Below are 14,671 nucleotides of genomic sequence, written 5' to 3' on the forward strand. Positions count from 1 at the left end.
TTACGTCAAAACATTCATTTGATTAGCACATGCTGAATATCAAGACCATGGTCATAGTACAACTCGCAGAGGCATAAGGGGCGATCAAAAAGATTCCGTTTTAGGGCGTTACTGCAACGTACATGCAACGTAGCGCGACTCCGGTGCGAGTATATAAGCACCGCCAAGGGGTTAGTGTGGCATTCGTGTCTTTCCGACGTGAGTGCGGTAAATGTGGAAACGTGAATTATGGCGACGTTATTACCAAATGCATCCAAGGAGGACCATGTTACTCTTTTCTTGCCTGCCGTAGCACAAGCACCAGTAGATGTCCGTCGGAGAATGAACAATGTGTATGGGGAAGCATGTCTGTCGAAAACTACCGTATCTAAATCGTGTGACAAGGGGTGCTGCTGCTTCATGATAACACACTTCCCCATATCGCAAATGTCGAAAGGCAGAAGTTACGGAAAATCACATGGGAGACACCCTAACACCCGTCCCATGTTCCTTATCTCTCCCCACGCAATTACCACGCCTTCGGTCCCTTAAGAAAAGGCATTGGGGGGGCGACGATTCCTGTCCGACGAGAATGTACAGCAGGTAGTTACGGACATCAAGCAGCAGGACTACTAGTTTTTCACCTGGTGCGGCAGTGAGATAAGTATCTCAATGCTGACGGCGGATTTGCCTGATTGGCGTAATAATTATGGACTGTACGGCCTTCAAACATAAAATTTTCCATCGTTCCTTATATACTGAATCAAAAGAAAATATAGTGTATACCAACAAATTGTTGTTATATTTTCAGGTTGAATCCTCTGTTTCTCGAAAAGCAGAAATATCACCAAGTAAGGGAAAGTAGAAACCTTCTTCCAAGACCATGAGACAAAATAGAGAGGTGAGTCGAAATAAGAGATATCGTTACGCTAGTGACAAGAATAAAACTTACACAAGGAACACACATTATTTAGGTCAACCACGTCACTGTAAAACTAGATGTCAATGGGTAAGAATCAGAAATATTTGCTGCATTATGGCCTTAGGTAAGTATGATGCACAAAATGCATATTTACTTGAAAGTATTAAAGTGAGAATACCGAAAAGAAATTACTGAACTCGATTTACTGGATTTTATTAGTACTATTTCTTCGACTGAAAGCCATCATCTAGTACGAAAATCACTTAAAACATTTCATTTGTCATGAACATTGAAACAGAAAGCATTGAACATTTTAATCCACATGGAACACGTAATAAGAAACTCAGTCACAACATTTACAAGTGTGACATTTAATTTCCCACCATTTTTTTGAATTTCCAAACATTTCATACTTAGAGGGATTGGCCAATGCCAGAGGTGACGAGAGGGGGATTGACCTCTGGAGACAGTACCCTTTGTCCCAGCACTGGGAAGCCTAGGGAGAAGGGGAAGGGGTGGTGGTGTCCTTCGTCCCAGAATTGGGAAGCCCAGGGGGGAGGGGGTGACCTGACCTTAGTTCCAATACAATAGAGGATGGGAAGTGGGCGACCTTGACGTTGAGAACAATAGAGAGGAAGGGGGAGGGGGTGGTGGCATCCTTTGTTTTCGAACTGTCCTTCTTATACTACTTATAACAAATCTCAATTTGACTTTTAATTATTTATGCCTGTAAAAGTTATAGATATTCAATTGACGCCATACAGGTGCAGTCATTGTTCTTGTAGTATCCAGCACATAGGTATGTCACACGTCATATTCACAGTAACTTTGTTACTTCCCAGTACCTGGTTAGCTGCTACTGGGCTTGACGGCCAGTCCTTTTGCCACACACACACACACACACACACACACACACACACACAGATAAAATTATACTTTCAGTATTAATGGTCGCTGGTAAACAATGTAGTTTTGCTCCATTTTCGCTCTCCAACCATACCACTGCATCGCCTCACACCCTGCTTGCATCTCCTCTTAGCTGCCTTCTATCCAAATAGCTGTCTCTCGCTGACGTCATAGAAACACAGCATTGGCTCCTGACTCTTAGACAGTCTCTGTATCTTTTAATTTTTATTAATTCTTTGGGATGCACTAATACATTTCATTTCACCTATTCGAATTGTTAGACGAAATACCATTGCTTTTCCAATTATATTGAGGCCACAAAAAGTAAAGTGATTTTATAGTTACATTTAAATTTCAAACTACAGGATTTTGGAGGGAGACACATTAGCAGTCAAGTTCTCTAGTCTGTAGCAGGCGTTTCTATGACCATATATGAGTATGAAAATTTCGTCAGAATTTTCGGCGACTGGTATCACAGGATTGCTCCACCTTACCCTTGTCTTCAATTATAATTAACCATCCACAGAAACATTACAACTTTCTCTTCTGCCTGTCTCATCCAGTTTCTTTGATGACCTGTGTGAATGCTGCCATTTGAAATGTGTTGTGGAATGTTTTCACATTCTGTTCCGTTCTGCAATGTGAGACGCGACCTTTAAACATGAAACGCAGTTCACCTATGACTAGTTATAGGATACTACACTGACAGTAAAAAATCGTAACACCAAGAGGGAGTTGTGCAACATAAACAAAAGTTGGTAGGTTTGTTTCTCCATCTGAATGATAATGTCTATTCAAATTTCGCACCAGTCCCATAAGAGTGGCGCTAACAGCGCCATTATGAAGATGTAAATCAGATTTGCTTTAAATACACACTGTAACAGTTGTGTGCTTTAGTTACCTTTGAAGTTGGTTGTGATGAGTTGGTGTTAGTCAAGAATGCCTTTAAGGCGACAAAGACGGCATTATCAACATCTCATGAGTTTGAACTCAGTTGTGTAATAGGGCTATGAAAAGCAGGATGTTTCTTGTGCGATACTGCAGGAGAGACTTGGGACAAATGTGGCCATTGTAGGTGACTGGTGGCAACGGTGGTCAAGGGAACGTATGGCCGCAAGAAGACTGGGCTGTGGATGGTTACATGGCACTACCGAGAGGGAAGACCCTCGAGTTCAGCTTATGACTCTGGCGCAGCATACTGCATCTGCAGCACCAGTTTGAGCAGCAGTTGGCACCACACTGACACAACAAACTGTTATGAATTGGCTCTTTGAAGGACAACTCCGAGCCAGACACCCTGTAGCGTCCACTCCACTGATTCCAAACTACGGCCATCTGCGACTTCAATGGTGTAAAATGAAAGTTGATTGGAGGGCAGGGTGGAGGTCTGTTTTTTTTTTAAATTTTTTTAATAATATCTGGTTCTGTCTCAGTGCCGGTGATGGCTGTGTGTTCGTTAGAAAGAGGCCAGTTGAGGGCCTGCATCCAGCCTGTCTCCATGCTAGAAACACTCGACATACACCTTGAGTTATCGTCTGGCTTGCGATTTCGTACAACAACAGGAGCACTCTCGTGGTTATCCCACTTACCCTGACTGCCTATTTGTACATCACTCTGGTGATTCGACCTGTTGTGCTGCCATTCATGAACAGCATTCAACTGATTACCTCAGAAGTTAAGTCCCATAGTACTCAGAGCCATTTTTGAACACCATTCCAGGGGGTGTTTTCCAACACGATAATGCTCGTCCACATACCGCTGTTGTAACGCGATGTGCTGTACAGAGTGTTGACATGTTGCCTTGGCCAGTTTGATCACCAGATCTGTCTCCAGTCGAGCACATATAGGACATCATCTGTTGACAACTCGAGTGTAATCCACAATCATCAATAACCGTCCTTGTATTGGCCTACCAAGTGCAACAGGCATGGAACTCCATCCCACTAACTACCATCCGGCACCTGTACAACACAATAAGCGCATGTTTGCATGATTGAATTCAACAATCTGATCGTTACACCGGTTATAAATGTACCAGCATTTCACAATTGCAACGGCTTATCTCGCACTTGCATAAACAAATGTGGTCTTGCAATGTTAATCACTTAAATATGTTACCTACACCTATGTATTCCCAATCCTCAGCTGAGGATGAGAATAGGAAGGGTGTCTGGTCAGCACACCGCTCTCCCGGTTGTTATGATTTTTTTTTGGACCGGAGCCGCTAATATTTGGTCGAGTAGCTCCTCAGTTGGCATCATGAGGCTGAGTGCACCCCGATAAATAGCAACAGCGCATGGCTGCTCGGATGGGCACCCATCCAAGCTCCGGCCACACCCAACAGTGCTTAACTTCGGTGATCTGACGGGGAGCAGTGTATCCACTGCAGCAAGGCCATTGCCCACAAAATTTCATTACTCTACATTACTTATTTCTTCGTGTTGCGATTTCCTTCTGTCAGTGTGTTATAGGTTCAGTGTTTCAGGGTAAAGGAAACCTGTTACACATTTAAACTTTCGCAGGTATTCTGACACAGTTGAAAACTTCACTGGTCCATATCTTGTGCAGTACTAATGTGAGTTTATATATGGCCTAAAGATGATCATGAGGTACAGGGATTTTGGCCTAGCACTGGTTTATAGTGCACATGTTCCATTATGGAACTAACACAGAGTTGAAGTTGGCTCATAATTTTTCATGGAAGAATGTAATAGCGATTTCCATCAAGCCAACCTCTTCAGAGCTATGGAGTGCTGTAGATCAAGTGGCGGATTTCCATGTAAAAGAGTAATCAACCCAACGGCATCCAAAGTCATGTCTTTTGCTTCTATGCTATAAAGTAACTCAGACTTGTCACTTGCTTTGTTTGCAGACTCTGCTCATTCGACACACCGTGGCGGTTTCCTTAATTAAGGTACTTTTCCTAACTATCGCTCTTCAGTCTCAAACTGAATTTTGATCGTTACATTACGTATTTATCATTATGTATGTAGTCCTTAAACAGGATCCAGTTCAAAATGGTTCAAATGGCTCTGAGCACTATGGGACTCAACATCTGTGGTCGTCAGTCCCCTAGAACTTAGAACTACTTAAACCTAACTAACCTAAAGACATCACACACATCCATGCCCGAGGCAGGAGTCGAACCTGCGACCGTAGCGGTCACGCGGTTCCAGACTGACGCGCCTAGAACCGCACGGCCACACCGGCCGGCCACGATCCAGTTAACCTAGGTTTCCACATCCAACTAAAGCTTGTACATTCATCCACTCCACCAGAATCAGAGATCAGTATGTGTTTCCATAGACGTTATCAGACTTTCTATTGGTGCCAACTGAAAGGATTCCTCTGGATGTAATGTAGTTGTGGCGATTTTAGCTCAAGGACTTACAGAAATGTCAATGAAAACAGAAAACTGTCCCAAATGTATTGGGTATGAAAATTAATTTCTCATAGAAACCATTTGGATGCGTCCTACACGCTAATGAAAGTATTGTTCGAAAATGACTCTTGAATGAATAAAGCTAAATTTGTGTTCCTTGTAGCTGTATTGCTCGTTCCATAGAAAGGGCAGATGCATGTCTATGAGATGACATGCCAGCTCACGGTAAGCTACATTCAGGCTGAGATACCTGGCATCTAGAAATCAGATTATTATTACTTTAGCCTGCTTATTGCATTCTTAAAGACACAGTTTCTGAGGCTTATATCTCACCAGTTCTGCTTTATTCTTATTCTTGAGCTACATTCACAGGCGCACCTAAACTAACGCCACTGCCCTTGACATACGTATGTGCCACTGTCGCTTTTGGTGGTATCATTGCAGTGGTGCCACTTTTTGCCACACCACTAAAAGATCAAGTCAGCCGTAATGGGTGTTGCCACTGGCCTCCCGCCACCACTGAATAGCACCATTCGACTGCTCCCTGGTGTTTGTAACTCGAAACACCAGCATTCTTTACCAGTCTTCGTGAAATAATTTCGGATATGGACCATTCGATTTCAGTGTGTCTTCATTTTCTAATTTAAAAAACTCTAAAAAATGATCATCAGGAAAAGTTTCGCAGTTTCTGGAACTGTATAACGAGCGACCTTGCTTATGGAACCACAGACGCAAGTCTTCTGAAGATCATGGTTTGCTTGCAGGAAAGAGCCCACTAGTGTGATGTACAGCTGTGAAAACAAAAATTATAAGTCTCTGAAATGCGTACATTGACGAATATAATAAAATTCTAAAATCTTGGAGTAGTGTTGCATCCTCAGATGATATTTACAATACAACTGTTGGTTGGTTTGAGATAGCCGACAGCATTTTCGTTTACGAGATTTATGTCTATTATAATTATATTTGTTGCCACAATTTTATTCCTGCAATAAATCGTTTTAGGATCGAACATTTGGATTTTCTTTTCCTTGCATTTAATGTTTACCTGAACTCTAATGTCATGACTTGCACTCGCAATAATACCCTCCCAACTCATCGTAGCTGTCAGTGTACTGGAAAGTATGCCACTACGTTGAATTTGTGGCTCCGTTTGTGAATGGTTGCTCATGGTGTCAGTGCAGTATGCTGCAAGCTGTTGCGTCACTTTAGTTGCGAGCGTAAACACGGCTTTAAACCATCTTTCCGTCAGCAACGAAAACTTGTACGTGCATGCCCCCACCACCTCAGTGATAACAAAGAGAAAACGGACTACCCAAATAATGGCTACAAAAACAAATTTCTCGCAGATATCATTCGTGGGCATTATGAAGAGTCATTGAGAGATGTAGAAATAACTTCAGATGTGGTTCAAAGAAATGTGCTGGGACTCTTGTTGTTCATGATGTAAATTTTTTTCTTTTAAGTTTTTGACTTCAGTCTGCTGTGGATCATGGGAAACAATTGGTTTACTAGTTAATTTTCTCTTCTTCTCTCACAACCACTTCATTGTTTCGCTGAGGTTTCTCCTCTTTTAACCCGTCCAGATGATCTTGGTCCTTGTACTTCGCTTTCCGTGGAACCCCTTAAATTTGTCAGACTTCATTCGAAATATCTCTTTATCCCAGACCTCTTTCTCATTGATCACGGCTTCCTGGAGATACTTTCTTACTTCCTCAGCCCATTTTATGGTCACCTTTAGTTTGGTGATGTAGTTGAGGGTTTCCTTTGTCAATCTGCACTGCTCATTCTGAAGAGGTACCCATAAAATTTCAGCCTTCTGTCACGTATAGCGTCTGTGTTCTTCTCAGCCAGTTTATAATGATCTTCAATTTTCCCCTATTTCCGAGAACCATCGTCTCCTTTTTGTGATCTCAGGATCTTCGTTAAGATTTTTCTTTACTTCTTCTCTAGTTCTTTCATTTCTCCTTTTTTATTCAGTGTCAGTCATTCTGAACAGTAAAGTGCCCCTACTTTAACAACTTAGGTACAGTGCCTAATCTTTGCGTTGTTGGAAATTGTGTGTTTGTTGTAAAGGGCATCCCAGGAGGAATGTTCAATGTTCACAGATGTGACGGGAACGATCATTCGAGGCAAGAGAACCTATTAATCATGGGCTCTAAAACTCATACTAAAAGAGCTATGAGCACTTTATCTTCGATACTGTGAAACAAATTTCTTCTACTGAAAGGTACTTGCTTTCCATATTTTTATAGGTGGTAGTATGAACCAGAAAAGGAAAGTTCATTGCTTAAGAGCTATGAGCACTTCTTCATCTTCGTTCCTGTGAAACACACCTCTTCTACTGAACATCTGCTTACAGCTCTTAAGGTACACTATGTGATCAAAAGTATCCGGACACCCCAAAAACATACGTTATTCATATTAAGTGCATTGTGCTGCCGTCTACTGCCAGGTACGCCATATCGGCGACCTCAGTAGTCATTAGACGTAAGAGAGCGAAATGTGATCCTCCGCAGAACTCACAGACCTCGAACGTGGTCAGGTGTTTGGGTGTCACTGGTGTCATACGTCTGTTTCCGATGTGATAATGAAGTGGAAACGTGAAGGGACACGTACACCAAAAAAACGTACAGGCTGACCTCGTCTGTTGACTGACAGAGATCGCCGGCAGCTGAAGAGAGTCGTAATGTGTAATGGGCAGACATCTATCCAAACCATCACACATGAATCACAAACTGTATCAGGATCCACTGCTAGTACTATGACAATTAGGCGGGAGGTGAGAAAACTTGGATTTCTTGGATGAGCGGTTGCCCGTAAGCCACACATCACTCCGGTAAACACCAAACGACGCCTCGCTTGGTGTAAGAAGCGTAAACATTGGACGATTGAACAGTGGAAAAATGTTGTGTGGAGTGACGAATCACGGTACACAATGTGGTGAACCGATGGCAGGGTGTGGGTATGCCGAATGCCCGGTGAACGTCATCTGGCAGCGTGTGTAGTGCCAACAGTAAAATTCGGAGGTGGTGGTGTTATGTTGTGGTCGTGCTTTTCATGGAGGGGGCTTGCACCCCTTGTTGTTTTGCGTGGCACTATCACAGCAGAGGCCTACATTGATACTTTAAGCACCTTCTTGCTCCCAATGTTGAAGAGCAATTCAGGAATGGTGAATGCATCTTTCAACACAATCGAGCACCTGTTCATAATGAAAGGCCTGTGGTGGAGCGGTTGCACGGCAGTAACATCCCTGTAATGAACTGGCCTGCACAGAATCCTGACCGGAATCCTATAGAACTCCTTTCGGATGTTTTGGAACGCCGACTTAGTGCCAGGCCTCACCGACCAACATCAATACCTCTCCTCAGTGCATCACTCCGTGAAGAATGGGCTTCCATTCCCCAAGAAACCTTCCAGCACCTGATTGAACGTATGCCTGCGAGAGTGGAAGCTGTCATCAAGGCTAAGGGTGGACCAATGCCATACTGAATTATTGAATTCCAGCATTAACGATGGAGGGCGCCACGAACTTGTAAGTCATTTTCAGCCAGGTGTCCAGATCCCCCCCCTCCGCATGGACCATGGACCCTGTCATTGGTGGAGAGTCTTGTGTGCCTCAGCTACACAGATAGCCGTACCGCAGGTGCAACCGCAATGAAGGGGTATCTGTTGTGAGGCCAGACAAACGTGTGGTTCCTGAAGAGGGGTAGCAGCCTTTTCAGTAGTTGCAGGGGCAACAATCTTAATGATTGACTGATCCTGCCTTGTAACATTAACCAAAACAGCCTTGCTGCACTGGTACTGCGAACGGCTGAAAGCAAGGGGAAACTACAGCCCTAATTTTTCCCGAGGCCATGCAGCTTTACTATATGGTTACATGATATATGGCGCCCTCTTGTGTAAAATATTCAGTAGGTAAAATAGTCCCTCATTCGGATCTCCGGGCGGGGACTACTCAGGAGGATATTGTTATCAGGAGAAAGAAAACTGGCGTTCTACGGATGGGAGCATGGAATATCAGATCCCTTAATTAGGTAGGTCTGTTAGAAAATCTAAAATGGGAAATGGGTAGGTTAAAGCTAGATTTAATGGGAATTAGCGAAGTACGGTGGCAGAAGGGACAAGACTTCTGGTCAGGTGAATACAGGGCTATAAATACAAAATCAAACAGGGGTAATGCAGGAGTAGGTTTAATAATGAATAAAAAATAGGAGCATGGCTAGTGAACGCATTATTGTAACCAAGATAAGCCCACGCCTACCACCGTAGTACAAGTTTATACGATAACTAGCTCCTCAGATGATGAAGAGATTGAAGAAATGTATGATGCGATTAAAGAAATTATTCAGATAGTTAAGGGAGATGAAAATTTAATAGTCATGGGGGACTGGAATTCGATAGTATGGAAAGGAAGAGAAGGAAACGTAGTAGGTGAATATGGAATGGCGCTAAGGAATGAAAGAGGAAGCCGTCTGGTAGAATTTTGTGCAGAGCGTAACTTAGTCATAGCTAACACGTGGTTTTAGAATCATGAAAGAGGGTTGTATACATGGAAGAGGCCTGGAGGCACTCGAAGATTTCAGATAAATTATATAATGTTAAGACAGAGATTTGGGAACCAGGTTTTAAATTATAAGACATTTCCAGGGGCAGATGTGGACTCTGATCACAATCTATTGGTTATGAACTGTAGATTAAAACTGAAGAAACTGCAAAAAGGTTGGAATTTAAGGAAATGGGACCCGGATACACTGAAAGAACCAGAGGTTGTACAGAGTTTCAGAGAGACCATTTAACGATTGACAAACACAGGTGAAAGAAATACAGTAGAAGAAGGATGGGTAGCTTTGAGAGATGAAATAGTGAAGGCCGCAGAGGATCAACTAGGTCAAAAGACGAGAGGTAGTGGAAATCCTTGGGTAACAGAAGAAATATTGAATTTAATTGATGAAAGGAGAAAATATAAAAAAGGCAGTAAATGAAGCAGGCGAAAAGGAATACAAACATCTTAAAACTGAGATCGACAAGACATGCAAAATGGCATAGCAAGGATGGCTAGAGGACAAATGTAAAGAGGTAGAGGTATATATCACTAGGGGTAAGATAGATGCCGCGTATAGGAAAATTAAAGAGACCTTTGCAGAAAATAGAACCAACTATATATCACGGGAAAGCAGAAAGATGGAAGGAGTATATAGAGGGTCTATAGAAGGGCGTTGTACTTGAGGGCAATATTATAGAAATGGAAGAGGACGTAGGTGAAGATGAGATGGGAGATATGATACTGCGGGAAGAATTTGATAGAGCACTGAAAGACCTAAGTCAAGAAAAGGCCCCAGGAATAGACAACATTCCATTAGGGCTACTGATAGCCTTGGGATAGCTAGCCATGGCAGAACTCTACCATCTGGTGAGGAAGATGTACGAGCTAGATGAAATACCCTCAGACTTCAAGAAGAGTATAATAATTCCAATCCCAAAGAAAGCAGGTGTTGACAGGTGTGAAAATTACCGAACTATCAGTTTAATACGTCATGGCTGCAAAATACTAACACGAATTCTTTACAGACGAATGGAAAAACTGGTAGAAGCTGAACTCGGGGAAGTTCAGTTTGGATTCCGTAGAAATGTTGGAACACGCGAGGCAATAGTGACCCTACGACTTATCTTAGAAAATAGAGTAAGGAAAGGCAAATCTATGTTTATATCATTTGTAGACTTAGAGAAAGCTTTTGACAATGTTGACTGGAATACTCTCTTTAAAATTCTGGAGGCTATTTACAATTTATACAGAAGCCAGATGGCATTTATAAGAGTAGAGGGGGATGAAAGGGAAGCAGTGGTTGATAAGGGGGTGAGACAGTTTTGTAGCCTATCCCCCAGGACTCTCCTGCATTAACATTTTTTTTTTTTGGCTGGTTAATTTTTTTGTAAATAATGGATATGTGTGTGGAATAGTTGGGTGAACCATTTGTCAGAGTTGTATGTGTGTGAGCATGTATGCCTGATTGCACCGGCCGGAGTGGCCGTGCGGTTCTGGGCGCTACAGTCCGCTACGGTCGCAGGTTCGAATCCTGCCTCGGGCATGGATGTGTGTAATGTCCTTAGGTTAGTTAGGTTTAATTAGTTCTAAGTTCTAGGCGACTGATGACCTCAGAAGTTAAGTCGCATAGTGCTCAGAGCCATTTGAACCATTTGAGCCATTTTGAGCCTGATTGCACACCATGTATGTGTATATGTACGGAAATTTGTATAGGGACTGTTCAGTGATTAAAATTTAAATACTATACAAAATTAATGTACAAGGCCAATCCTCTCATCTGTCAAATAGCAAAGCTAGCGTCTCCTATCTTGCTCCTGAGATGCCTTTCTCTTCATCTATCTCTATTAGCCACGCAATCTTCTTTTCCTTTATATTTCCTTAATTATGTTTCATCATGTCTCTCTATTCTTCTCCTCCCTTCACCATGAGTCTCCCTCATACTCCCTGCTGCCAGCACTCCTATCTAAAATCTGTCTCTTCAATAATGTCTAATTATAACAGTACTTGTGATCTACGAATATAAACTCTATATGTATGAATTTTTCCAGGTGTGCCTTTGCAATTGTTTATTTCACTTTTTGTACTAGAAGTAGTTTAACATGCCTACTAAAACATATGAATGTAAAATAAGTAGAATGCCTGGTTAGATGTAAGAGAGGGCCTGATAGCCCAAATCTTGCCAGGTTAAATAAATCAATAAATAAAATAAATAAATAAATTGATCAGAAATAAAATGTATTTTATATAAAATGAAAAACAACAAATTAAAATGGGAAACATAGTATTTAAGTTTTTAGTGTAATTAATATAAGTTTTCAAAAAATAGCTTTGTAAATAAATCAACAGAAGAAAAAATTGTTAATAAAAAATACTGATAAGAAATTATATTGCAAAAAAATTGTTGATAATTCACCGTTAGTTAATTTGTTCTTTCATTGTTATTATTTCCAAGTCATTTCACTACAAAAATTATTGTTAGTAATAATTTGTTTATAACAAACTAAAAGCTGTCCGCATCATGTGCATACATCGCCTGAAGGAGGCTACGCAATTGTATTTATAAAAGATTAGATGTTGGGGAGGGAACTTGAATCTTATTGATACAGGGAGGGGAGGGGTTTCCCATCATTTTAATTTGCTCCCTTTGGCTGAGAGATATAGGTGTGTCTCTCTATTTTTGTAACACACAAGACTACATGACCAGGATCGAGTTACATAATGTCCCTGACTATACCTATGGGTAAGTAGGGGTTCCCCTGGCTGACCTTGAACAACTGCTGGTGGTACCCTGGGGGAGGGTGTTAGGGGGTTACTTTCAATATAACTAACCCATGTGAGTAACCTGACACTGGAAGTCTTTATCAGAGACCTTGAGCTATGATCGTTATCTTGGTTCTTACCAGCAATGCTGTCCTACTGTCCCTTTAAATCAGGTTATCTGTTTCTTTAAATCATGTCCCTTTAAACTGCACCCCTTAAAATCTAGAACATGCATGCATAGCTAATTACTCTGATTTCTTGTATCGCTGATGTTATCTCGTTTGTACATTTTCGCCGTTCCGTACGGGGCTAAGCGAATTGAGGCCGTGTTGTCTTTCTATCTAGTGTGAACCATTTTCCATTTGACTGTGACGTCGCCTGTTCCGCTATCATTTGCGAATCGGTTTTTGGCTCAGGCGTAGGCAAAGTAGGAGTCGGACTTACACAGACAAGTTTTCGTTACCTGTGGAAACCAGTCTTATACATTATCGACATAATTTGGTTGAAAGTTACCATAGTTCTATAAATGTCATTTGACAATGAGACACGGAAGAGTCAACATCGCAACGAGCTTAGCGCATGGCAGTATATATTTCCTGGTTATTAGTAGTGTATTGAGGTTCGAGTGTTACGTATACGCTCGTCTTTTAAGCTAGCAAATCGTTCACAACAGGTGTTTAAGTGAGGCGCTGGGAAATTACACTCAGTGGCTGTAGTTAAAACGTAAACTAATGACGTGGACCTAGCCGGTGGACTCAGCTGACACCAGCCAGGGGTCATCTTGTAAGTAGGCTGTTTAGGTTTTCTTATTGGTAACGCCACGTAGCGCTCTGTGTGAAAATCACTGGCTGTGCTGTGTGCAGTCTGTGGCTAGTTTGCATTGTTGTTGGCCATTGTAGTGTTGGGCTGTTGGCTGTTAACAGCGCATAGCGTTGCGCAGTTGGAGGTGAACCGCCAGCAGTGGTGGATGTGGGGAGAGAAATGGCGGAGTTTTGAAATTTGTAAGACTGGATGTCATGAACAACTGCTACAGTTGGAGGTGAACCACCAGCAGTGGTGGATGTGGGGAGAGAAATAGCGGTTCACCTCCAACTGCGCAACGCTATGCGCTGTTAACAGCCAACAGCCCAACACTACAATGGCCAACAACAATGCAAACTAGCCACAGACTGCACACAGCACAGCCAGTGATTTTCATACAGAGCGCTACGTGGCGTTACCAATAAGAAAACCTAAACAGCCTACTTACAATCTATGGCAGTGCATATTGGGCACACCGTCGATCCGGTCATGACGCAATCTCCTTCAACAGTGCCAATTACAGACCAGTATCGGTTGGATACCGCTGAAATGTGCTTTCAAGGTCGCTGTTCACAGAATTATCAGATAGAGGTGTAACACTATTCATCACAACAGGTATCAGCTCCTGCACAAATGCACCAAACAGGGCAAAGCCAAGTGAACTGTTCGACCTATACTTGAGTATTGCTCATCAGTGTGGGATCCGTACCAGATCGGGTTGACGGAGGAGGTAGAGAAGATCCAAAGAAGAGCGGCACGTTTCGTCACAGGGTTATTTGGTAACCGTGATAGCGTTACGGAGATGTTTAATAAACTCAAGTGGCAGACTCTGCAAGAGAGGCGCTCTGCATCGCGGTGTAGCTTGCTCGCCAGGTTTCGAGAGGGTGCGTTTCTGGATGAGGTATCGAATATATTGCTTCCCCCTACTTATACCTCCCGAGGAGATCACGAATGTAAAATTAGAGAGATTAGAGCGCACACGGAGGCTTTCAGACAGTCGTTCTTCCCGCGAACCATACGCGACTGGAACAGGAAAGGGAGGTAATGACAGTGGCACGTAAAGTGCCCTCCGTCACACACCGTTGGGTGGCTTGCGGAGTATAAATGTAGATGTAGATGTAGAACTGTATGGTAATAATGTTGTTGTGATCCGGAGTTTGGTTGATACTGTAAATGTCGCCTACACTGTGCAAGTTTTAGCCAAAAACAGTAACATGTGTGCTAGTTCAGTAAACGGCCATTGCAATGGGCGACTTACTCCCCAACAGTCGGGTAATAAGGACTTGGATACTTCAATGCCCACAGCAGTCGCTCCTGCGGAAGTAACACATTCCCTTGCAACAGGAAATGTGCTACCAGATATAACACATATCAT

Source organism: Schistocerca nitens, chromosome 3, assembly GCF_023898315.1.
Source record: "Schistocerca nitens isolate TAMUIC-IGC-003100 chromosome 3, iqSchNite1.1, whole genome shotgun sequence".
Classification (NCBI taxonomy): domain Eukaryota; kingdom Metazoa; phylum Arthropoda; class Insecta; order Orthoptera; family Acrididae; genus Schistocerca; species Schistocerca nitens.